This window comes from Balaenoptera ricei, chromosome 6 (assembly GCF_028023285.1).
Source record: "Balaenoptera ricei isolate mBalRic1 chromosome 6, mBalRic1.hap2, whole genome shotgun sequence".
In the NCBI taxonomy this organism is placed as follows: domain Eukaryota; kingdom Metazoa; phylum Chordata; class Mammalia; order Artiodactyla; family Balaenopteridae; genus Balaenoptera; species Balaenoptera ricei.
In genome coordinates this window covers 11,197,671-11,221,491 of record NC_082644.1, presented here as the reverse complement: position 1 = coordinate 11,221,491, position 23,821 = coordinate 11,197,671, and positions in this window count along the sequence as shown.

Below are 23,821 nucleotides of genomic sequence, written 5' to 3'. Positions count from 1 at the left end.
GCCAATGCAGGGGACACGGGTTCGAACCCTGGTCTGGGAAGATCCCACATGCCGTGGAGCAACTGAGCCCACAAGCCACAAGTGCTGAAGCCCGCTCGCCGCAACCAGAGAAAAGCCCATGCACAGCAATGAAGACCCAACGCAGCCAAAAATAAATAAAATAAAATAAATAAATTTAAAAAAAAAAAGATGATTCAGACACTGTACGCCTGAATTCGGACAAAGCCATAGACTCATAGTGTTGAGTCCAGACTTTAATCTGAGGATTCCTACTTGCATGTCCTTGGGCAAAGCACTAAGTTCTTAGTCTCAGCATTCTCACTGGACATAAAGATAATAACCCCTTCTCACAGGGCAGTTCTGAGGATCGGATGGGATGAGACAGAGACTGTGAGCCCACTAGTTTCATGAGATGTTCGTAGGAGTCCCTTGAAAAAAGGTTCTCTGGTCAAAGCAAAAGTGTCCTTTTATTGCAGGACTTATCAGAGCCTTTAAGATGCTATTGAGCATGGTGCCTCGCCAAGAGGGGGATGGAGTATTAAGTTTTCTCCCTTTTTAAGTGCACACAGAGAACAGGGCTGGTGTTCTACAGCTCATGCTGAAGGAAATTCTGAGCTATAATAGTAAAAAGATTTTGTTTACAATTAAACCAAAACAAACTTTAGAAAATTGTCTTATTCCTTTGAGTGCCAAACAGTAGAAGATGTCTCGTGCTACTGGCGTGTGGGGAGGAGGCATTCATCCTGCGAGGATGTAAGATAATCCTGCCTGTCACCTTCCTGAAGGAGGGACCACGTCCCTCTTTTTACTGCCACCCCAGGCTGCAGCACAGCCCCATAAATGTTCATGAGCTGGATGCCTAAAGCATGGGTTTCACCTCCTTGCTCAAGGCCAATGGCTGCCACCGGCTCACCCTCTCCATCCTGTTTTCTTCACCTTGACCCCTACTAGGCTGGTCCCTTCTCACCCCTCCCCTCCCCACTCACACCAACCCACTGCCTGGCCCCCGCCCCCATCTCCCCAGACTTTCCAACACAGCTCACCCTGCAGGACCAGCCCATGCCCTGCCCCTCTCCTGAAGCATCCTGCACCCAGCGGGCCTCCTTTTCTCTCCATGGCTCTTGTGCTCAGAGGCTGCCCCACCTGCTCAGGTGCCTGAACAAAGTGCCATAGCTTGCTCTGAGCTCGTGGAGGTCAGGGTTCACGTGTCATACTCTTGTGTGTACCCCCTCCAGCATCTAGCCCAGCAATAGGCCCAGTGCAGTTGGTAGGTCAACACTTACTAACCGATGACCTGACAGTTGGCTTCAGAGATGCCTTGTGGTGAGAACACTGCAGGCAGGATGCCCCACCTTGCCTCCAGCCCCACCCTCCCAAGCGCTGGGGCTGTGGGCAAATCTCCGAACCTCTTCAAGTCTTGGTTTCCTCATCGGTCACGCTGGGTTGCTTCTCCCCGACCTTCCCATCTCAAGGCTTATTACAAGGGAGAGCAAGGCTGAAAACTCAGAGTGCTTCGCAAATGTCAGCCATCGTTACCATTTTTCAGAGTTGACAGCCCCTGACAGATGGAGTATTCACTGTGCCGTGGCTCTCTCGCTCGTGTCCAGCTGCTGACAGCTGGCGCGGAGTCCGAGGTGGCGGGAGCAGGGGCCTCCACCTCATGGGGTTCCCTGCTTCGCGTCCAGTATGGCACCCACCCAACCATCTGATCTGTCCCCACGTGCTCGGCTCATTTTCATTCATTTCCCAGAAGATGTGGGGATGGATGATGGATTACAGGAGACAGCTCAAGTTTTCTGACACTGGTCCAGGGCTGTAGGCAGTAAATGCCATGAATCCCACTCCCCATCATAGGCACAGGCCAGAGACCCAAGAGGAGGGCTGGCCTGGACTTCCTCCTATTGTCAAACTCGATGGCCCAGGGGATCCAACATGGGTCATATAGTGAGGGGCTTGAAGGGGATCTGTCTTGGAGCTGAGGTGATGTAAATTTTGTTTGGGAATTGGGTGATGAAGTAATTTTAATGTGAGCAGTTTGTAATTGGGAGCCAAACATGTTCATTCAAGTGAATCATAAGGAACTTCTCAAAACAGGGTGAAAATTGGGGCCAAAACTTGGAAGAAGAGATTTAGTGGGATAAATGTGAAATAGACAGCAATGCTGGAAAAACTCATCTGTTTACATACAGGATATGGGATACCAGGCCTCTCAGGAACACATAAGAGAAAAAAATAAGATTTTAAATGACTTTGAGGTTGATGTAAGTCAGCAAGAGTTGAGAGAAATAGATATTCAGCTATTTCAAAACTTGGGCTGCATCAGCAGAAGCATCGTGAGCAGAAAAAGGGAGGTGACAGAGCTCCTGCAGTCTGTACCGCTGAGCTCACACCTGGTGAAGTATGTTCAGTTCTAGGTGCCTCTGATTGAAAGAGTAAGTTGCAGCTTAGAGAGTGCCCATGTGTGTGAGTAGGGTGGAGAAGGGTCCAGAAACCAACAGGAAAGAGTAGTGTTTAGCCCAGAGCAGAAATCACTCATGGGGATGGGATTTCTGCTGACAGATGATATATGAAGAGCTGTCATGGGGAGCAGTGTTAGTTTTTTTTTTTAATCCTAGAGAAAGAGGCAGATTTCCATTCACCATCTAGAAGCTCTTATTCACAACTGAGCTGTCTGGCTCTGGAGGTCCTCGCTGAAGACTGAAAATTCACATCGTTTAATCAGAGCCTGGGTAGTCTGTGCTGAACAGAAGTACCGCAGAGGGGGTCTCCTAAACCAGGTGACTGGTTGGACCCAGTGACCTCTGACATCTCTCCCAAGTCTAAGAGCGCCTTAACATGAAAAATTTCTCCACCTTGTTAAAAAGTAACTTAAACTGATTTTGCTGCTTAGATTGCTTTGGTTGGGGGAAAGAAAGAACATTCCATGCGTGCTTTTAATATTAAGAACTAAGAACAGGAAACATTATGTTCAATAAATATAATAAGTAATAATAATAAAGATATTTTGGCTACATGTCATGCCAGAAAGAGAGAAAAGGAGAAAAAAGGGAAAAAGTTGAAGAGAAATTGAGAAAGAATTATGGTGGTAAAAGAGAGGAAAACAAGGCAAATAAATGGAAAAAGAGAAGGGGAGGGAGAGAGGAAGGAAGGGGAGGGAAAGAGTGAAGGAATCAGAAAGAATATCAAGTGATAGAATATTTTTCTTTCTTTCTCCCCCTTCCTGAAGCACTGGATATATATCACAGCTAGTGCAATATGAAGGTTTTCATCCTTTAATTTAGATTTTACATTTATCAAAGATATGCATGCATTTTAAATAATTTTTAAAAATAATCAATTAGTTCTACAGGTTTATTATGAAACAACAGCTCCCTAAATGCTCAAACCCAAATCCTAATTCCCATAGGCACCCATTTGCAGTCTTTAAACTGTTATTTTTTATATTTATTTCCATCTTTCTAAATAACACAGTTATACTGCTATTTCCTGATTTTTGTGTGTTTTATGCATTATCCATTCCCACTGTGGAGAAAAGAATTAGCTTTCCCTACCTCCCACCTCAAACACATTCCTTTCCCTGCCCTCGTAGTAAAACCATATCATACTTCTGTTTAGACCGTTTTTCAGTTTATTTTATTATGACTATGTAGATACTATTTACAGCCAAACCATGTGATATATTTTCTTCTACAATATTTGATTTTCCGTGGAGTTAGTAATTATCTTATTTTTCTGATTCTGTAGTTTTCTATTTCTGTATCACGAATTCTTCTCCAATCTCCACCCATCCCCCAGCATCATTTGCATCCCTCTCTTCTAGATATAATCAAATACATCAGATATCCTACTAATTTATATTTCTGTAGATATCCCCCCCAGTCTTTCTGATTGGCTTCATGTAGACCAATTGCACTCTACACCTAGTTCATGGCTATTATCCAGAAATTTTCCTTCACTTTAATCCTGGAGCTTCTCCTTGATTCTGTTTTGGGTTGGAGCCTCTGCTTTCTTATTATCCTGCCTTTCTCTTCCTTGTTTGGTGGAGCACATTTATGGTAGAATGCTTTTATGGAGACTTTGCACAGCTGAAAATATCTTTACTTTTACCTTCACCCTGGACTGATAGTTTGTCTAGGTATAAAATTCTAAGTTGAGATATTTTCTCCTCCAAATTTTGAAGGCATTCTACTATTGTGCTCTAGCTTCCAATATTATGAAGTTCAAAACCATTCTTATCCCTGACCTTTACCTATGACCCTCTTCCTTTCCTCTTTAGAAGTGTTTGAAACTTCCTCTGTCCCCAGTGTTTTGAAATTTTACAAAGATGAGTTTTGATATGGATCAGTTTTTACCCATTGTTCCAGGCACTAAATGGGACATTTCAATCTGAAATCTCAGGTTCTATATTTCTGGGACATTTTCTTGAATTATTCCCTTCACAGTTTCCTTCCCTCCCTCCCCCTTGCCTTTTCTTTTTCAAAACTCTTCTTATTCAGGTGTTGGACTTCCTGAACAAGTTTTCTAATTTTCCTAGCTTTTCACTCCCAGCTTCCATCTTCTCATTTTTTGTCCTACTTTTGGGGACATTTCCTTGAATTTATCTTGCAAATGCCCTTTTTAATTTTAAAAAATCTCTGCTAGCAAATTTTTTAATTTCCAGGAGTTTCTTACTGTGTGATACATTTTAATCATAGCACGTTCTTTTCTCATCAGTGCAATATCTTCACATGTCTCCCTAAAGATATTAATGATAGTTTCTAAGAAATATTTTCTTCTCCCTGTAATTGTCTCTGTTTCCTCCAAGCTGCTTATATTCTCTTTGTTTTGGTCTTTATCTCTTATTTGAGAGACTTTAAAGTCTTGATTGTGTTTAGGAGTGGAGGACTGAAAAAGCTATTTGAAAAATCTGTGGATGTGGGTGGGTCAACTCAGGCTTTCATTGTGGGGGTGATCTGAATGGGCTGTTTTACAAGGGAACCCCCAGTATTTGTCTTTAATATTTTTTTCTTGTAGTTTGATCATCTTCAGCCTTCTCTCTGGAGAGTCTAAGACTGGCAGTCAATTTTCTGGGAGCTGAAGGGGAAAGAGTGCTGACAAGTGGGCATCAGCATCCTGCTGTGTACTTAATTTGTTTTCAGTATGCTATCAGTATGATATAACCAGGCTTGATGTTCCTCAGTCTAGAAACCCCCGAGAGACCAGCCCACAGTTTTCTGTTGGAGAAGGGAAGGAACAATTTCCCCAGAGTATGGAGTCAGAGAGACTAGCTGGAAGTTGAAATGCTTAATATACAGATTCTCAAAATCATCCAGTTTTAAGCTCTACCTTCAAACTGGTTCAAAAGGTATCTGGTGCTGTCAGTTCCTGAGAATCTGGGGAGTTTTATGGTTTGTATCAGTTACTATTGCTGTGTAACAAACCATCCCAAATCCTCATAGCATGAAACTAAAACCATTTTAACAGGTTCATAGAGTCCATGGGTTAGGAATGTGGGCAGGCCAGGCAATGATGTCTGGAATTCAGTTGGGCAGACCCAGATGGCTAAATGTGACTCAAATAGCTGAAGATTGAAACAGCTGAAGCTGGAAAATCTACTTCCAAGATGGTTTCATTACTCATCTGGTACTTGGGCTGCAATGATTTGGACTGGACTCAGTCTGTTAGGCGGGACTCAGCTGGGACTGTCTACACGGTCTCTTCATGTAGTTTGGGTCTCTCACAGAGTGATGGCTGGGGTCCAAGAGGGAGCACTCTGAGAGCAAGCATTCCAAGAGAACCAGGCAGAGGCTGTATGGTCTTTTATGAACTGCTTCAGAAGTCCTACAGCATCACTTCTGCTATTCTCTATTGACTGAAAAAGTCACATCCTTCCAGATCAAGGAGAGAGGACATAAATGCCATCTCTTACTGGGAGGAGTGTCAAAGAATTTGGGGGCTATGTTTTAAAACCACCACATTAGTTTTCAAATCAGATTGTTCCTTGGCTTCTCTGTCTTCACAATTTAGGGAATTCAGTTTTCTTGAATCTTCATTTTTCTGCTTTTCAGCTTCTAGAATTTTGTTGACATTGTTTTCTCTCCCATCCCCTTTGACTAGGTTTGTGCCTAAAAACAACAACAAAATACCAAAACCATTTTTAGTTGTTTTAGTGGGGTTCTAAAGGCAGAGGAGATAAATATTTATATTCAGTCTGTCATATTTAACCAAAAGCCCCATTTATTTAATTTTTAAAAATTCTTTGCACATGTAATTTTACACTAGTTCATTATTGTGATTGATTCATCCATGATTGTTTTAGCCAATCTTTAAATGCTTATTGGGACTTCCCTGGTGGCACAGTGGTTAAGAATCTGCCTGCCAATGCAGGGGACATGAGTTCGAGCCCTGGTGCGGGAAGATCCCACATGCCGCAGAGCAGATAAGCCCGTGCACCACAACTACTGAGCCTGCACTCTAGAGCCCGTGAGCCACAGCTACTGAGCCTGCGTGCCACAACTACTGAAGCCCACACGCCTAGAGCCTGTGCTCCACAACAGGAGAAGCCACTGCAATGAGAAACCTGCGCACCGCAAGGAAGAGTAGTCCCCACTCACCGCAACTAGAGAAAGCCCACGTGCAGCAACGAAGACCCAACACAGCCAAAAATAAAAATAAAATAAAAAATAAACACTTATTATTCTATATACGGCTTTGTATTTAGACTCTTGGCCATCCTGGTCATCCTTCTCTGGACCTCCTCTTCTTTCTCAAAGTATCTGTTGAGATGGACAACCCAACATTGGTCTGCAGGTCTGTAGGAATATAGCACTTTGGGACATTGCCTCCTTGCTCCAGACACAACTCTTTGCTGTTGCAGCCTGAGACCAAATGACATTTAAATGCTGCTCTACACTGTTGACTGAATCACCCAAACCACTTTACACATGGGTTATTAAACCAGGTTTTCTCCATCTTGTTCTTAGTAGTTGCCTTGCGGATTCTGAGTGAGCATCTACTTTACATTTATCCCCAGTTATATTTTATCTTGTGAGCGTCAGTTCATCACTCCAGCCTTTAGAGATTTTTTGAATTTTGATTCTATCTTCCATAATATTAGCTAATCCTACCTTTGTGTCAATTATAAATCTGACAAGCCTGCCATCTGCTACAACCAGGCCACTGATAATATGCTGAAAAGCTCAGGACTAAGGCTTTGGATGACCCTACTGGCTCTCTTTGGCCCCAAGATGATGCCGACGCACTGGGCAAGTATGCTTGGCTCTTATAACACAATCTATATCTCTTGGCATTCAGCCCATATTTCTCCATCACGGCCACAGGAATGTCATGAGTCTTTTTGCTTCTCTATGTCAATGGAAATTGTTTTAAAACAGAATGTGGGACTTCCCTGGTAGTGCAGTGGTTAAGAATCCGCCTGCCAATGCAGGGGACACGGGTTCGAGCCCTGTTGCGGGAAGATCCCACGTGCCGCGGAGCAACTAAGCCCGTGTACCACAACTACTGAGCCTGCGCTCTAGAGCCTGCGAGTCACAACTACTGAGCCCACGTGCCACAACTACTGAAGCCCACGCGCCTAGAGCAAGTGCCCCGCAACAAGAGAAGCCACCGCAATGAGAAGCCCGCGCACCTCAATGAGAAGCCTACGCACCGCAACAAAGAGTAGCCCCCGCTCGCCACAACTAGAGAAAGCCCGTGCACAGCAACGAAGATCCAACACAGCCAAAAATAAATAAAATTAACTAATTAATTAATTTTAAAAACAGAATGTATTAATAGAAGGTTTGAGGTAGGGTAAGGCCAACAGATGAGGAGGCAAGTGCTAATGAAAAGATAGTTTGTTGCTCAAACTAAGAAAAAGGGGGCGGGGCAGGCCACACCAGGGTGGGTCAGGAGGCAGATGGAGTGGGGAAAATGTGGGCAAGAGCCTTCCTTGTGATTTCCCTGGGAAGGAACAGGTAAATCAGGGTAAGCAAGTTTAGGATTAGCTATTTTGAATACGTTCAGCAGGCTCTGGAGCATGGGGGCTGTCCCTAGTGGTCTGGTACCTAGCCCTGGGATGATTAGGGTGGGTAGTGACCAGAGTCAGAGCCCAATAAAGGAGGTGGCATGGGGGTGGGCTCTGGACTAGTTGGTTTGCATTTGAAAAGCACACCCACTGGAAGGCAAGTTATTTACTAGCTGTAGGAATTGGATAATCCTGAGGCGGGGGGGAGGGGACCAAAGTAATGAGGGGCAGTCCCTCCAGGGTCAGCAAGGCCCCAGATGTCAAAGTATCAGAAAATAGAAAATAAATGATGTGGGTAATGCACAAACACAGTGTGTTAATACATAAACACAGTGTATTAAGACACAAACATAGTGGGCCAACGTTGATTCCAGGCAAGTCTGTGGACAGTCTCATGGAAGTCCTGCCTTGGGGCTCATGAGGCTACAGGTCTGCTCTCTCTCTAGCCCACATATTCTCTCTTTTACTTTCTTCATCCAAAAGAAGAAGAGAAGAAAGTGTCGGAATAATCTGGCCACATTTCCACAGACCATTCCTCTCTGCTCATGAGCTTTGGGGGCTCTGCTGGGGTTAAGCCGAGGTTCAGGGTGCAGGGGGTGGCCAGCACTGGAGATCCCCTCCCTGGATCCCTCAACGCGCTCCTTGGAAAGTGTGTGTGCGCGTACGTGTATTTCTCAAGATAGATTCATCCTCAGATCAATAGTTTTCCCCCTTCTCCCACTCATACTGATACCTATTATGCATGGAAACCTCAAATCCAAGGTAAAGACAGTGAGTTAGAGTGAAGACTGGCTGGAATTAAGTGTCTGCTCCTTAAGAGCCACTAGGACGAGCTCTTGGCAAGGCTGAGTGAGCATTCTTGCTGTAGGGCATCTCTCCCCTTCTCTGGATTGCATGCGTTTGGCCACCTCCCTGGCCCGCACCGGTTCTCCACACGCGTGCCTCTCACAGAGTGGCCTTCATCTCCTGAGGATTGTAGCATGTGTCAGGAACAGGCTTGTGAATCTTGCTGTCTTTCTCCGGAAACTCTTCCAGTCCCTTGCATTAATAGAAAGAAGCTGGCGGGGACCCAGACTAGAGGCAGATGGTCAGACCTCAGCCAGAGGCAGGGGCTGAGCAGGGAAAACCGGCCAAGAGCACTCACAAGCCTACCAGATGAGGGCAGCGGGCCAGCAGATGCCACATCAGTGTGAGCGTGGTTGACTCTCCATTTGGTCACACTGCTCCGGCCACTGTCCACCGCCACAGAAGACAGAAAGAGAAAGTCCCTGCGGCCACATCCTCCTCCTCCAAGCCTGCATTCCCAGAAGGCGTATCTTGGATCAGAGATTCATCGGGAGGGATTTTACGGTCCCTTCCAACTCTTCTGCTCTCTGGCAGCATCCCTCCTTTAGAAGCCAGCCTGCCTGGCAACCAGGTCTGTGTTCTTGTTTTCTCCTTTGAGGAGTCCTCTCTCCAGCCTCGTGCCCTGAGCTTGGGCACGCACAGAGCCCATTCCCCCGCACGACTGCATGGCCGGGCAACAGCGTCTCCAGAGGCCACAGGCGTTTTGCCAAAGGGTTGAAGCCCAAGCATCCAGGTGCCAACATGCCAAGCGCACACCCTTGACCTCTCTGCACCCTGGTGATTCCCAGGGCCCCTCTGGTGCTGACATTCCAGTATTCAGTTGGGCACATTTGAGCGCGTGGTCTCATATTACAGCACAGCTTGGCGCACATTCAAAGCACCGAGCAGTCCCTCCCAAGCTTCCTCTTCGAGGCACCAGGCCCTTTTAGGCCTAATCTTTTCTGCTGGAGAGGGGAAAGCACTTCTCAGGGGGCCGGGGGACCTGTCATTAGTGGGCAGTTGGAGGAATATTGATCCCTCAAGCATACGGCAATTCTAAAAATTGGCAATGCATTCTACATGGAGAAGAAATGTTGTGGGAACTCAAGAGTTAAGGGAATAAACAGACATAGAAAAGTTTGCCTGGTAACCCTGGGGCTGCTTCACTGTACAAATCCAGGGGGTCCCACTCACATGCATCCCTGGAGTTGTGCAGTACTGCTATCTGCTGTGGCCTTCCTATTTCTTCATCCAGTCTATTATCATTTGGGAAAATGCCCCACCCCTTTGGCAAACTTCAAGTTAGTCTCTTAGAATGTGAGATCCAGAAGGGACCTTTGAGTTCAGTGACACACTGTTCCCTCATTTTGGAGATGAGGGGTCCGTGGCCCGAAGAAGTGAAGTAACTGGTACAGGCATCCCAGCAGAAAAGGCAGGGCCTGTAGCCAGGGCTCTTGACTTCCTCTCCCTCTTTTCTCCCCGAAGAGTGGTCCAGAGACCAGCAGCTTGAGCAGATCTGGGAGGCAGCTGCAAAGGCAGCATCTCCAGCTCCAACCCCAGACCTGCTATATCAGAGCCTGCCTTTAAACAAGACTCCCTGGTCACTTGTATATACACATGCAAGTTCCAAGCACTGACCTTCACCCACCCAAGAAGAAATCATGGAGATCTCTACGTGCGCTCGTGTTTTCAAGACAACCCAAATTTTCCCCTGCCCTCTGGAAGGAAAAGAATTGATGGGGAGAAAGAGGAGAGACTAATGTGTGCATTTTCAGAATCTACTCATCTAGAGAACCGTACTCTTCCAGGTGGACAGCCTCAGAGGGACATCCATGGGGCGTGCTCATGTACGTCTGGGGAGGTATGACCTCACGTCCTCTCTCATTCTCTCACTTGAGCAGGGTTTTGTCTTGACTTCTGCCTTACTGAACAAAGGCCCAACCTCTTGGCTCCTCGCCCTCTTGATATCAAAAACATGACCCTTTGAAGAGGGAGGAGGGCCTGGAGGAGTGAGGGGCCTTGGACTTGAACACCCTCCAGTGCCATTAGCTCGGCTCAGCTTACTGTCTCCTGCAGTCACTGCTTTTCAGGAAGAGGCTACAGCTACCCAGGTGCTATGGACTGAATATTTGTACACAAAATTCATATGTCGAAATCCTAACCCCCCCAATGTGATGGTATTAGGAGGTGGGGTCTTTGGCAGGTAATTAGGCCATGAGGGTGGAGCCCTTTTTTTAAAAATCTTATTGAAGTATGGTTGATTTACAATGTTGTACTAATTTCTGCTCTACAACAAAGTGACTCAGTTATACATATACGTGTAACTATTCTTTTTCAGATTCTTTTCCCATTTAGGTTATTACAGAATATTGAGTACAGTTCCCTGCACTATACAGTAGGTCCTTGTTAGGTATCCATCCCATATATAATAGTTTGCATCTGCTAATCCCAAATTCCCAATCCTTCCCTCCCCCACACCCCTCCCCCCTTGGCAACCACAAGTCTGATCTCTATGTCTGTGAGTCTGTTTCTCTTTCGTAGGCATGTTCATTGGTGTCATATTTTAGATTCCCCACTTAAGTGATATCATATGGTATTTGTCTTTCTCTTTCTGACTTACTTAGTATGATAATCTCTAGGTCCATCCACATTGCTACAAATGGCATTATTAATTCTTTTTAATGGCTGAGTAATATTCCATTATATATGTGTGTGTGTGTGTGTGTGTGTGTATATATATATATATACACACTCCACATCTTCTTTATCCATTCATCTGTCAATGGACATTTAGGTTGCTTCCATGTCTTGGCTATTGTAAACAGTGCTGTTATGAAAATAGGGGTGCATGTATCTTTTCAAATTATAGTTTTGTCTGGGTATCTGCCCAGGAATAGGATTGATGGATCATATGGCAACTCTACTTTTAGTTTTTTGAGGACTCTTCATACTGTTTTCCATAGTGGCTGCACCAATTTACATTTGAGGGTGGAGCCCTTGTGAATGGGATTAGTACCCTTATAAAAGAGGCCCCAGAGAGCTCCCTTGCTCCTTCCATCATGTGAAGACACAGGGAGAAGGCCCTAGCTATGAACCAGGAAGTGGGTTCTCACCAGACACTGAATCTGCCAGCACCTTGATTTGGACTCCCCAGCCTCCAGAACTGTGAGAAATAAATTTCTGTTGTTTATAAGCCACCCAGCCTGTGGTATTTTATAGCAGCCCAAACGGACTAGGACACCAGGCAACAAGCTCCCTCTCCCCACTGAAGCCCCATAACTCTTTGGACCTCTCTTTAGGCTTGGTTTTGTTTATAGAGGTCACCTCCACATCTCCATATCTCCAAAGCTAGATTGCAAGCTTTCATGAGGGGGGGCTTACTCTTGGGCATTGGAGCCCTAATCAGACTTAGTAGATAGGTAGTGCTGACCATGAATTACTGGAGAAGGACTGGTGAAGAGCACATGTCCGGAGTGCGGAGGCAGCCAGCATTGGGCCTTGTCAAGGATGCACCAGGCGTCCCTTGGTCCTGGGAAGACTGGCCCGTGGTTATGGGCTGAACTCTGTCCCCCTCAAGTTCACGTGTGGAAGCTCTAACACCCCACTATCTCAGAATGTGACTATATTTGGAGATAGTGTCTTTAAGGAGGTAATTAAGTTAAAATGAAGCTGATGGGATACCAGTCCCTAATCCAGTCTGACTGGTATCCATATAAAAAGAGGAAACTCAGACACACTGGAAGACTCCAGGGAGCGCAGACAGAGGAAAGACGGTGTGAGGCTGCAGTGAGAAGGCAGCCTTCTATGAGCCAGAGAGGTCTCCAGCCAACCCTGCCGACACCTTGAGCTTGAACTTCTAGCCTCCAGAACCGAAGAGAATAAATTTCTGTTGTTGCAGCCACACAGTCTGTGGTTTTTTGTTACAGCAGCTCCAGCAGACTAAGACACCCGTGAATATGTATAGCAAACCAGATTCTGACTTACCAAGCAGACATTATTTTCCATTTCTATGAAGAAACTGGAGCAATTTCTAGGCTCATATTGAAAAACTTCTTCTCTTACTTTGTTATAAACAAGTGATAGAAGAAAACAGAAGACTGTGGAGAAAATGTAAAATTTTCTCCCCACTGGAAAAGAATCTGCAGCATATCTGGTTGTCTTATGGCTGAGGTCTTTACTAGCATATTTTACAGCAGGGAGTGTGTACACTCCCTTTTCCAGGCATAATTAGATTTCCGTAGGAGCTGGAGAACCTACAGTGTAGGGTCTGATTTGATCGGTTGGTTATTAGTCCACCAGCAATATTTCTAAAACTGTATGCCTCAGGAGAGCAGCACTTGAAACACTTTTTTAAAAGGTAAAGATTGTATGCACTATAAAGTGCATACAATCTCTTTTTTTAATTTCAGTTTTATTGTGATATAATTGGCACACAGCACTGTATAAATTTAAGGTGTCCAACATAATGATCTGACTTACATATGTCACGATTATCCCAACAAGTTTAGTGAACATCCATCATCTCGTATGGACATAAAATGAAAGAGATAGAAAAAGTGTTTCTTCCTTGTGGTGAGAACTCAGGATTTACTCCCTTAACTTTCATATATAACACACAGCCGTGTTCATTATATTTATCATGTTGTGCATGACATCCCTACTACTTATTTATCTTATAACTGGAACTTTGTACTTTTTGACCCCCTTTATCCAATTCCCCCTCCCTATTCCCTGCCTCTGGTAACCACAAATCTGATCTCTTTTTGTATGAGTTTGTTTGTTTTCGAAATATAATTGACCTACAACACTATGTTAGTTCCTGTTATACAACATACTGATTTGATATTTCTATACATTCCAAAATGATCACCATACTTATGGCTATGTCACCATACAAAGATATTACGTAGTTATTGACTATATTCCCCACCCTGAACACTTCATATCTGTGACTCATCTATTTTGCATTTGGAAGTTTGTACCTCTTACTCTCCCTCACCTATTTCTTTCCTCCCCCCACCCCCCTTTCCTCTGGCAACCACCTGTTTGTCCTCTGCATCGATAACTCTGTTTCTGTTTTGTTATGTTTGTTCATTTGTTTTGTTTTTAGATTCCACATATAAGTGAAATCATACAGTATTTGTCTGTCTTCTGACTTATTTCACTTAGCATAATACCGTCTAGATCCATCCATGTTGTTACACCTTGTTACAAATGGTAAGATTTCATTCTTTTTTATGATCAAGTAACATTCCATTGTGTGTGTGTGTGTGTGTACACCACATCTTCTATCCATTCATCTATTGATGGGAATTTAGGTTACTTTCATATCTTGGCTATTGTAAATAATGCTTCAGTGAACATAGGCATGCATATAACTTTTCGATAATAGTGTTTTTGTTTTCCCTCAGATAAATACCCAGGAGTAGGATTTCTGGATCGTATGGTAGGTCTATTTGTAATTTTTTTTTTTTTTTAATTTTTTATTTATTTATTTATTTATTTATGGCTGTGTTGGGTCTTCGTTTCTGTGCGAGGGCTTTCTCTAGTTGCGGCAAGTGGGGGCCACTCTTCATCGCGGTGCGCGGGCCTCTCATTATCACGGCCTCTCTTGTTGCGGAGCACAAGCTCCAGACGCGCAGGCTCAGCAGTTGTGGCTCACGGGCCTAGTTGCTCCGCAGCATGTGGGATCTTCCCAGACCAGGGCTCGAACCCGTGTCCCCTGCATTGGCAGGCAGATTCTCAACCACTGCGCCACCAGGGAAGCCCTATTTGTAATTTTTTGAGGAACTTCCATTTTGTTTCCGATAGTGGCTGCACAAATTTACATTCCCACCAATAGCGCACGAGGGTTCCCTTTTCTCCACATCCTGGCCAACACTTGTTATTTGTTGTCTTTTTTATAATACCGTTCTGACAGGTGTGAGGTGATATCTCATTCTGGTTTTGATTTGCATTTTCCTGATAACTAGTAACATTGAGGATCTTTCCATGTGCCTGTTGGCCACGTGTATGTCTTCTTTGGAAAAATGTATATTCAGACACTCTGTCCATTTTTTAATTGGGTTTCTTGGGTTTTTTGATGTTGAGTTGCATGAGTTCTTTGTATAGTTTGGAAATTAACCCCTTATCGGATATATCGATTATCTTCTCCCATTCAGTAGGTAGCCTTTTCATTTGGTTGATATTTCCTTAGCTGTGCAAAAAGTCTTTTAGTCTGATGTAGTCCCATTTGTTTATTTTGGCTTTTGTTTCCCTTACCTGGAGAGACATATGCAAAAAAATATTACTAAGACCATTGTCAAACAGCTTACTGCCTATGTTTTCTTTTAGAAGTTTTATGGTTTCAGGTCTTACATTTAAGTCTTTAACCCATTTTGAATTTATATTTGTGCATTGTATGAGAGAGTATTCCCATTTGATTCTTTTGCTTGTAGCTGTCTAGTTTTCCCAACACCACTTGAAGATGCTGTCTTTTCCCCATTGCATATTCTTGCCTCCTTTTCATACATTAATTGCCTGTATATGCCTGGGTTCATTTCTGGGTTCTCTGTTCTGTTCCATTGATCCATGTGTCTGTTTTTGTGCCAGTACTATACTGTTTTGATTACTGTAGATTTGTAGTATAGTTTGAAATCAGGGCACATGATACCTCCAGCTTTGTCCTTTCTCAAGATTGTTTTGCCTATTTGGGGTTTTTGTGTTTCTATATAATTTTTAGAATATTTGTTCTAGTTCTGTGAAGAATGCCATTGGTATTTTGATAGAAATTGCATTGAAACTGTAGGTTGCCTTCGGTAGTATGGTTATTGTTAAAATGACCATGAATACAATATAGCTTTCCATCTGTTTGCATTGTCTTCAGTTTCTTTCATCAGTGTCTTACAGTTTTCCAAGTACAGGTCTTTTACCTCCTTAATTAGATTTATTCCTAGGTATTTTATCCTTTTCAATGTTATTGTAAGTGGGATTATTTTCATAATTTCTCTTTCTGATAGTTTCTTTTTAGTGTATAGGAATGCAACAGATTTCTGTATATTAATTTTTGTCTTGCAACCAAATTCATTGATGAGTTCTAGTAGTGTTTTGGTGGCATCTTTAGGATATTCTATATATAGTATCCTGTCATCTGCAAACAGTGACAATTTTACTTTTTCCTTTCCAATTTGGATTCCTTTTATTTTTCTTGTTAATTTGTTAATTGGTTATCACATTGATTGATTTGCAGATATTGAACCACCCTTGCATCCCTGGGCTAATTCCCACTTGATCATGGTGTCTGATTTTTTTAATGTATTGTTGAATTCAGTTTGCTAAAATTTTGTTGAGGATTTTTGCATCTAAGTTCATCAGTAATATTGGCCTATAATTTTCCTTTTTCTGTGATATCTTTGTCTGGTTTTGGTATCATGGTGATGCTGGCCTCATAGAATGAATTTGGAAATATTCCTTCCTCTGCAATTTTGTTTGGAATAGTTTAAGAAGGAAAGGTGTTAACTCTTCTCTAAATATTTGGAAGAATTCACCTGTGAAGCCATCTGGTCCTGGACTTTTGTGGGTTGGGAGTTTTAAAATTACTGATTCAATTTTATTACTGGTAATTGGTCTGCTCCTATTTTCTATTTCTTCCTGATTCAGTCTTGGGAGATTGTACCTTTCTATAAGTATGTCCATTTTTCTTTTAGGTTATCCCTTTTATTGGTGTATAATTGTTCATAGTAATCTCTCATGATCCGTTGTATTTCTGTGGTGTTGGTTGTAACCTCTCCTTTTACATTTCTGATTTTACTTATTTGAGCTCTCTTTCTTTTTTTCTTGATGAATCTGACTAAAGGTTTATGAATTTTGTTTATCTTTTCAAAGAACCAGCTCTTAGTTTCATTGATCTTTTCTTTTTTTCCCCTTCAGTCACTGTTTTATTTATTTCTGCTCTGATCTTTATGATTTCTTTCCTTCTGCTAACTTTGGGTTTTGTTTTTTTTTTTCTTTTTCTAGTTTCTTTAGGTGTAAGTTTAGGTTGTTTATTGAGATTTTTCCTGTTTCCTGAGGTGGGCTTTTATCTCTATAAACTTCCCTTTTAGAACTGCTTTTGCTGCATCCATAGATTTTGGATCATTGTGTTTTCATTTTCATTTGTCTCCAGGTATTTTTTAAATTTATTCTTTGATTTCCTCAGTGATTCATGGGTTGTTTAGTAGCATATCATTTAACCTCCATGTGTTTGTGTTTTTTGAAGTTTTTTTTCTTGTAGTTGATTTCTAGTCTCATAGCATTGTAGTTGGAAAAGATGCTTGATAAGATTTCGGTCTTCTCAGATTTACTGAGACTTGTCTTGTGGCCGAGCAAGTGATCTATCCTGAAGAACGTTCCAAGCGCACTTGAAGAGAATGTGTATTCTGCTGTTTTGGGATGGAATGTATATATACAGTCCATTTGTTCTAATATATCATTTAAGGCCAATGCTTCCTTATTGATTTTCTATCTGGATGATATGTTCATTGACGTAAGTTGGGTATTAAAGTTCCCTACTCTAATTGTGATGCTGTCAATTTCTCCCTTTATATTTGATAATATTTGCTTTATGTATTTAGGTGCTCCTATGCTGTGTGCATATATATTTACAAATTGTTATATTTTCTTGTTGGATTGATCCCTTTATCTTTATGTAATGTCCTTCTTTGTCTCTTACTATAGTCTTTGTTTTAAAGTCTATTTTGTCTGATATAAGTATTGCTAACCCAGCTTTCTTTTTATTTCCATTTGCATGGAATAATTTTTCCATCCCCCCACTTTCAGGCTATGTATGTTTTCAGATCTGAAGTGTGTCTCTTATAGGCAGTATATACATGGATCTTATTTTTTTATCCATTCATCATTATATGTCTTTTGTTTGGAGCATTTAGTCTATTTAATTTAAAGTATTAATAATTATTAATAGGTATGTACTTATTGCCATGTTGTTAATTGTTTGGGGGTTGTTTTTGTAGTTTTCTTCTTTGTTCCTTTTTTTTTTCTTTTTCTCTCTTCCCTTGTGATTTGATAACTACCTTTAATGTTATGTTTAGATTCCTTTCTCTGTGTGTGTGTGTGTGTGTATCTACTATAGATTTTTTGTTTGTGTTACCATGAGTTTTATATATAGCAATCTATCTATGTATATGTATATATATATACACGATTATTTTAAGTTACTGATCTCTTAAGTTCAAACACATTTTATCAACCCTACATTTTTACTTCCCTCCTCCCATGCTTAATGTTTTGTCTTTTAACCTTCCTGCTAGCTTTGTACATGGTTGATTTTTACCTTTACTGTATATTTGCCTTTACCAATGAGCATTTTCCTTTCATAAGTTTCATATTTCTAGTTTCTTTTCTGCTTAGGGAAGTCCCTTTAACCTTTCTTATAAAGCTGGTTTGGTGGAGCTGAACTCTTTCAGCTTGTCTGTAAATTTTTGATCTCTCCATCAAATCTGAATGATAGCCTTGCTGGGTAGAGTATTCTTGGTTGTAGAGTTTCCCTTTCATCACCTTAAATATATCATGCCACTCCCTTCTGGCCTTGCAGAGTTTCTGCTAAAAAGTCAGCTGATTGCCTTAAGGGAGTTCCCTTGCATGTAACTTGTTGCTTTTCCCTTGTTGCTTTAATATTCTCTCTTTATCTTTAATTTTTGTCATTTTAATTACAATGTGTCTTGGTGAGGTCCTCTTTGGGTTGATCCTGTTTGGGACTCTCTGTGCTTCCTGGACTTGGATATCTGTTTCCTTTCCCAGGTTAAGGAAGTTTTCACCTATTATGTCTTCAAATATGTTTCCTGCCCCTTACTGTCTTCTCCTTCTGGGACCCTTATAATGCAAATGTTAGTATGATTGATGTTGTCTCAGAAGTCTCTTAAATTGTCCTCATTTCTTTTTATTCTTTTTTCTTTCTTCAGCTTCAGTGATTTCCGCTACTATGACTTACAGTGTGCTGATCTGTTCTTCTGTATCATCTAATCTACTGTTGATTCCTTCTAGTGTATTTTTTATTTCAGTTATTGTATTCTTCTCTCTGTTTGGTTCCTCTTTATATTTTCTAATTCTTTGTTAAAAACTTCTAATTTCTCACTCTGTTCACCCTTTCTTCTCCTGAGTTCTTTGATCTCCTTTATTATACTCACTCAAATAGTGTAAATAAATGTCATTATCAAAATAATAAAAATTGAACAGTCTCAGTAAGATGTAAAGAAGTACATGCCTAAATATAGTCCTTAATTGTCCTCTATTATTGCTACCTAATGTTGGCTCTGCCCAATCTGGACTTGAGTAGGAATGTTCCAGTCACCCTGAACTGTTTCTAAGACACAGGTGGTTTCAGAGTTTCAACAATTCTACCAGGTTTTTTAAAACTTTCTACTACAGGTTTTGACTTCATAGAGACAGAGAGACAGACAGAGAGAGAGAGAGAGAGAGAGAGAAAGAGGGGGCGCCAATCAGCGGTCATCAGCTTTCTTTCTACCTGTCTATACTGCCTTTTCTCATCTTCTCACTCAAAGTAAAATCTACCTTTTTCTCCATGTGATGCCAAAAGACAAAGACCACAGTGACATAACTTGTCCCCTTTCCAGCAGCAAGAACCCACATGTTTCTGCCAGAGGGAAAAATAAATGAAAAGACTTGTATAAAGACTAGGCAGCAAGATTTTAAAATAGAAATTTAAAGTGGTTCTTATTACAGAGGGTGTCTAGAACACAGTCTCATCCAGATTTCACGGCTTGTTATCAATTTTCTCTTTATCCCTAATCAGATTAAACCATGTGGCTGGGAGAAGGGAAGATATACTGAGCTATGACATGGTAGTTAGAAAGAAGAAAATAAACCAGCACACATTTGTAATTTTCTGGGTAATTCAATTGGAATGGAGAGAAACGCAAAAGAAACAGAAGAACTGAAGGTAAATTGGTAACACACACTGCGCGTGGTATGATGCTTTCAGAGAAAATGAGAGGTCGCTTCTCAATTCTCTCCTTGACAAGGAAATGCTGATGCTGTTGTATTTTGATAATAACACCTCATTTATCCCATGTTGTCAGGTAATGAAGTGCTCCACAAACAACACATTCCCTTATGCCATTTATCAGTGAAACATTTTTTATTTTTTAATTTTTTTAAACTTAAAAAAAATTTATTGATGTATAGTTTATTTACAATGTTGCATTAGTTTCAGGTGTACAGCAAAGTGATTCAGTTTTATATATATAAAAGGCTTTGGCCATGAGCTCTGGAGCTTTCACCAGAAGATAGAAAAGGGAGGAATTCCCAAAGGAGGATGTGTGGGGCCCAAAGTGGGCTGCTGGAAAATGAACATGAGGAGGAGAGACCAAGGGAGGTCAGGAGACAGGGAGCTGCTAGTGGTCTCAGCCTGGCAGGTTCCTCTGCTTAGTGGCAAAGGTCATGCCTTTTGTCACCCCCACTGCTGTGCTCTGAGATGCGCCCTGCACTTCAGGGGTTCAGCCGATCTGGAGAGTCAGGGAAGCTTGAGAAAGGAAGGTATTGCCTCCTGAAGCCACAGGCTGAAATGGAGCTGAGGGTCCACTGCCTTCTCCCCGCTCCTGCTCCACATTGTGAAAGTATCTTGGCAATGTCTCCTGGTCACCAGCAGCCATGGGCAGATGACGTTCCAGGTTTAAGAGACTGGGAAGCTTATTCCCAGTCCTCCTCAACCTCCCTACCCTACACACTCACCCCCATGGGCTAGTGAGGACCGCCCTGCAGGACAGAGAGTGAGGGACCCGCTTCTAGACTTGTATCTGCTTTTAGTTTCCAGATTCCTCCCTCATTGTCAAGAGGTCAGCGGTGAATTCTGACTCTGTTCATTAAAAAGGATGAGGCACTTAAGCGGTTGTTTTTAGCCAAAGATATCTAATCCTGATCATGAAGAGACATCAGACAAACCCACATTTTATAAAACACATGGCCTGTATTCCTCAAATATGTCTGAGATTAAAGGAATCTAATGAAGTACTTGGTCCTGGGTTGGATGCTATACCGAAAAGTATTGCTTTATAAGACAACTGGACAATTGATGAAATTTGAACGTAGACTGTGGATAAGGTGATAGTATTATACTGATGTTGAATTTCCTGAATTTGGTCATTATACTGGGGTTATGTAAGAGAACATACTTGTTTTTATGGAATACACTACAATATTAGGGGGTGAAGGGACATGACATACACAACTGCTTTGGAATAGTTGAGAAAGGTATGCACAAGCACACGCATACATTCATAAAGAATGGTAAAGCAAATGTTATAAAATGTTGGCAAGTTGATACACGGTAGATGGGAGTTCTTTGTACTATTACAACTTTTCTGAGTTTGAAATTCCTTCACAGTAAAAAGAAAAATGTCAACCCAAGCAGTACAAGGCAGTAATATTATAAATCTGATCCCATGGACCTACTGCAGGAAAGAATAATATTCATTTTTGATTTAAAAAAAATGGTATCACAGGAATTCTCATTCCTGCTAGTAAGCAGTGTTTCTTGAAAACATTTGAGACTTTAAAATGCTCTTATACTCAGATCCTGCAATGGAATTCTTAAAAATTCATCCTGAAGATAAAAATCAGAGATAGAAACAGAGATATCTGTATAAGAATATTCCCTACGATATTATTTACAATGGAGAAAAACAGCACCATATAAATGTCCAACCATAGGAAAATAAAGGGTAGTACATCTATACATCAGAATACTGTGTGGCATTTAAAGCTGTGTTTTCAAAAACTGTTGTTTTCCCTGCCCACCTCCCAGTCTTCTGAGCAATGTAACTTCTCCCCTGGTCTCCTGTAGAATCAAGGCCTGGCTTGAACCCCAGTCTTGCTGTTTCTGATGGTAGCATCCTGCCCAACTCTAGCCAGTGTCCCATTTCCTGGGAAGATGAATCAGCTGTGACTTAGAATCTTGATGGAGCCCGTGGGCTAGACTAAGGACCAAACGAAAGACTCTTTTTTTTTTTAATTGAAGTATAGTTGATTTACAATGTTGTGTTTGTTTCTGGTGTACAGCACAGTGATGCATTTATACATATATATACTCTTTTTTCATATTCTTTTCCATTATGGTTTATTACAGGATATTGAATATAGTTCTCTGTGCTATACAGTAGGTCCTTTTTTTGTTTATTTTATATATAGTAGCGTGTATCTGCTAACCCCAAACTCTTAATTTATCCCTCCCCCACCCCCTTTCCCCACTTGCAACCACCAGTCTGTTCTCTATGTCTGCGATTCTGTTTCATAGATAGGTTCATTTGTGTCATATTTTATTTTATTTATTTATTTATTTATTTATTTATTTATTTATGGCTGCATTGGAACTTCACTGCTGCGTGCAGGCTTTCTCTAGTTGTAGCCAGCGGGACTACTCTTCATTGCAGTGCATGGGCTTCTCATTGCGGTGGCTCTCTTGTTGTGGAGCACAGGCTCTAGGCGCGTGGGCTTTAGTAGTTGTGGCTCATGGGCTTAGTTGCTCCACAGCATGTGGGATCTTCCCGGACCAGTGCTCGAACACATGTCCCCTGCATTGGCAGGCAGATTCTTAACCACTGTGCCACCAGGGAAGTCCCTGTTTCATATTTTAGATTCCACATATAAGTGATATCATATGGCATTTGCCTTTCTCTTTCTGGCTTACTTCACTTAGTATGATAATCTCTAGGTCCATCCATGTTGCTCTAAGTGACATTATTTCATTGTTTTTTATGGCTGAGTAGTATTCTATTGTATATATATACCACATCTTCTTTATCCGTTCATCTGTTGGACATTTAGGCTGCTTCCTTGTCTTGGCTATTGTAAATAATGCTGCTATGAACATTGGGGTACATGTATCTTTTAGAATTAGGGTTTTCGTTTTTTCTGGATATATGCCCAGAAGTGGGATTGCTGGATCATTTGGCAACTCTATTTTTAGTTTTTTGAGGAACCTCCATACTGTTCTCCATAGTGGCTGCACCAATTTACATTCTCACCAACAGTGTAGGATGGTTCGCTTTTCTCCACACCCTCTCCAGCATTTATTATTTGTAGACTTTTTAATCATGTCCATTCTGACTGGTGCAAATGAAAGACTCTTGCTCCCGACATTAACCACCTGAACCAGCAGCTCTTGTTCCTGAATCTCCTGTATTCCTCTTGATTCCACCCTTCGTGTGTAAGCTTTGTGTAAGCTTTCCTTTTCTTTCTGGCATCTGTTCTGACCTTCTCTCCTGGATTCTTGTTAGTATCAGCCAGGACTCAAAACTCTGCCCCAGCTTCTTCCCCATTTGTTCTGCTCTGCCAGCTAAGTGCCTTCCTAACAAACAGCTCTTGGTTATGTTCTTTAGGCAGTTAACAAACAGCCCCACTGCCAGTGCCAGCTCCGACTAACTTTCTAAGCTTTGGCTGGAGTCAACTCTACACCTCCTGTTAGCAACGAGGTAATTTTATTTGGGAAAAACTAAGATTTGGAGGAGAGAGATATAAATCCAACAAGATGTTAGTCTGCAGACCTCACTTTGCAGAGGTTATTTAGAAGTGTGTTTTTTACTTTCCAAATATTTGGAGATTTTCCAGATTTCTTTCTGTTATTGATTTCTAATTTAATTCCACTGTGGTCAGGGAATAAACTCTGTATGATTTCAATACTTTTAAACTTATTGGGACTTGTTTTGTGGATCAGGATAGGGTCTGTCTTGGTAAATGTTCCAAGTACACCAAAATGAATGTGTACTCTGATGCCGTTGAGTAGAATGTTCTATAAATATCAATTTATAAGGTTGGTTGATATGTTATTCAAGTATTCTATATCGTTTCTGAGTTTCTCTACTTGTTCTATCAACTAACAAGAGGGGGTATTGAAATATCCAACTGTAATTGTGGATTTGGCTTTTTCTCTTTTGAGGTCTATCAGCTTTTGCTTCATGTACTTTGAAACTGTTTGTGGTGTACAATTAGGATTGTTATATA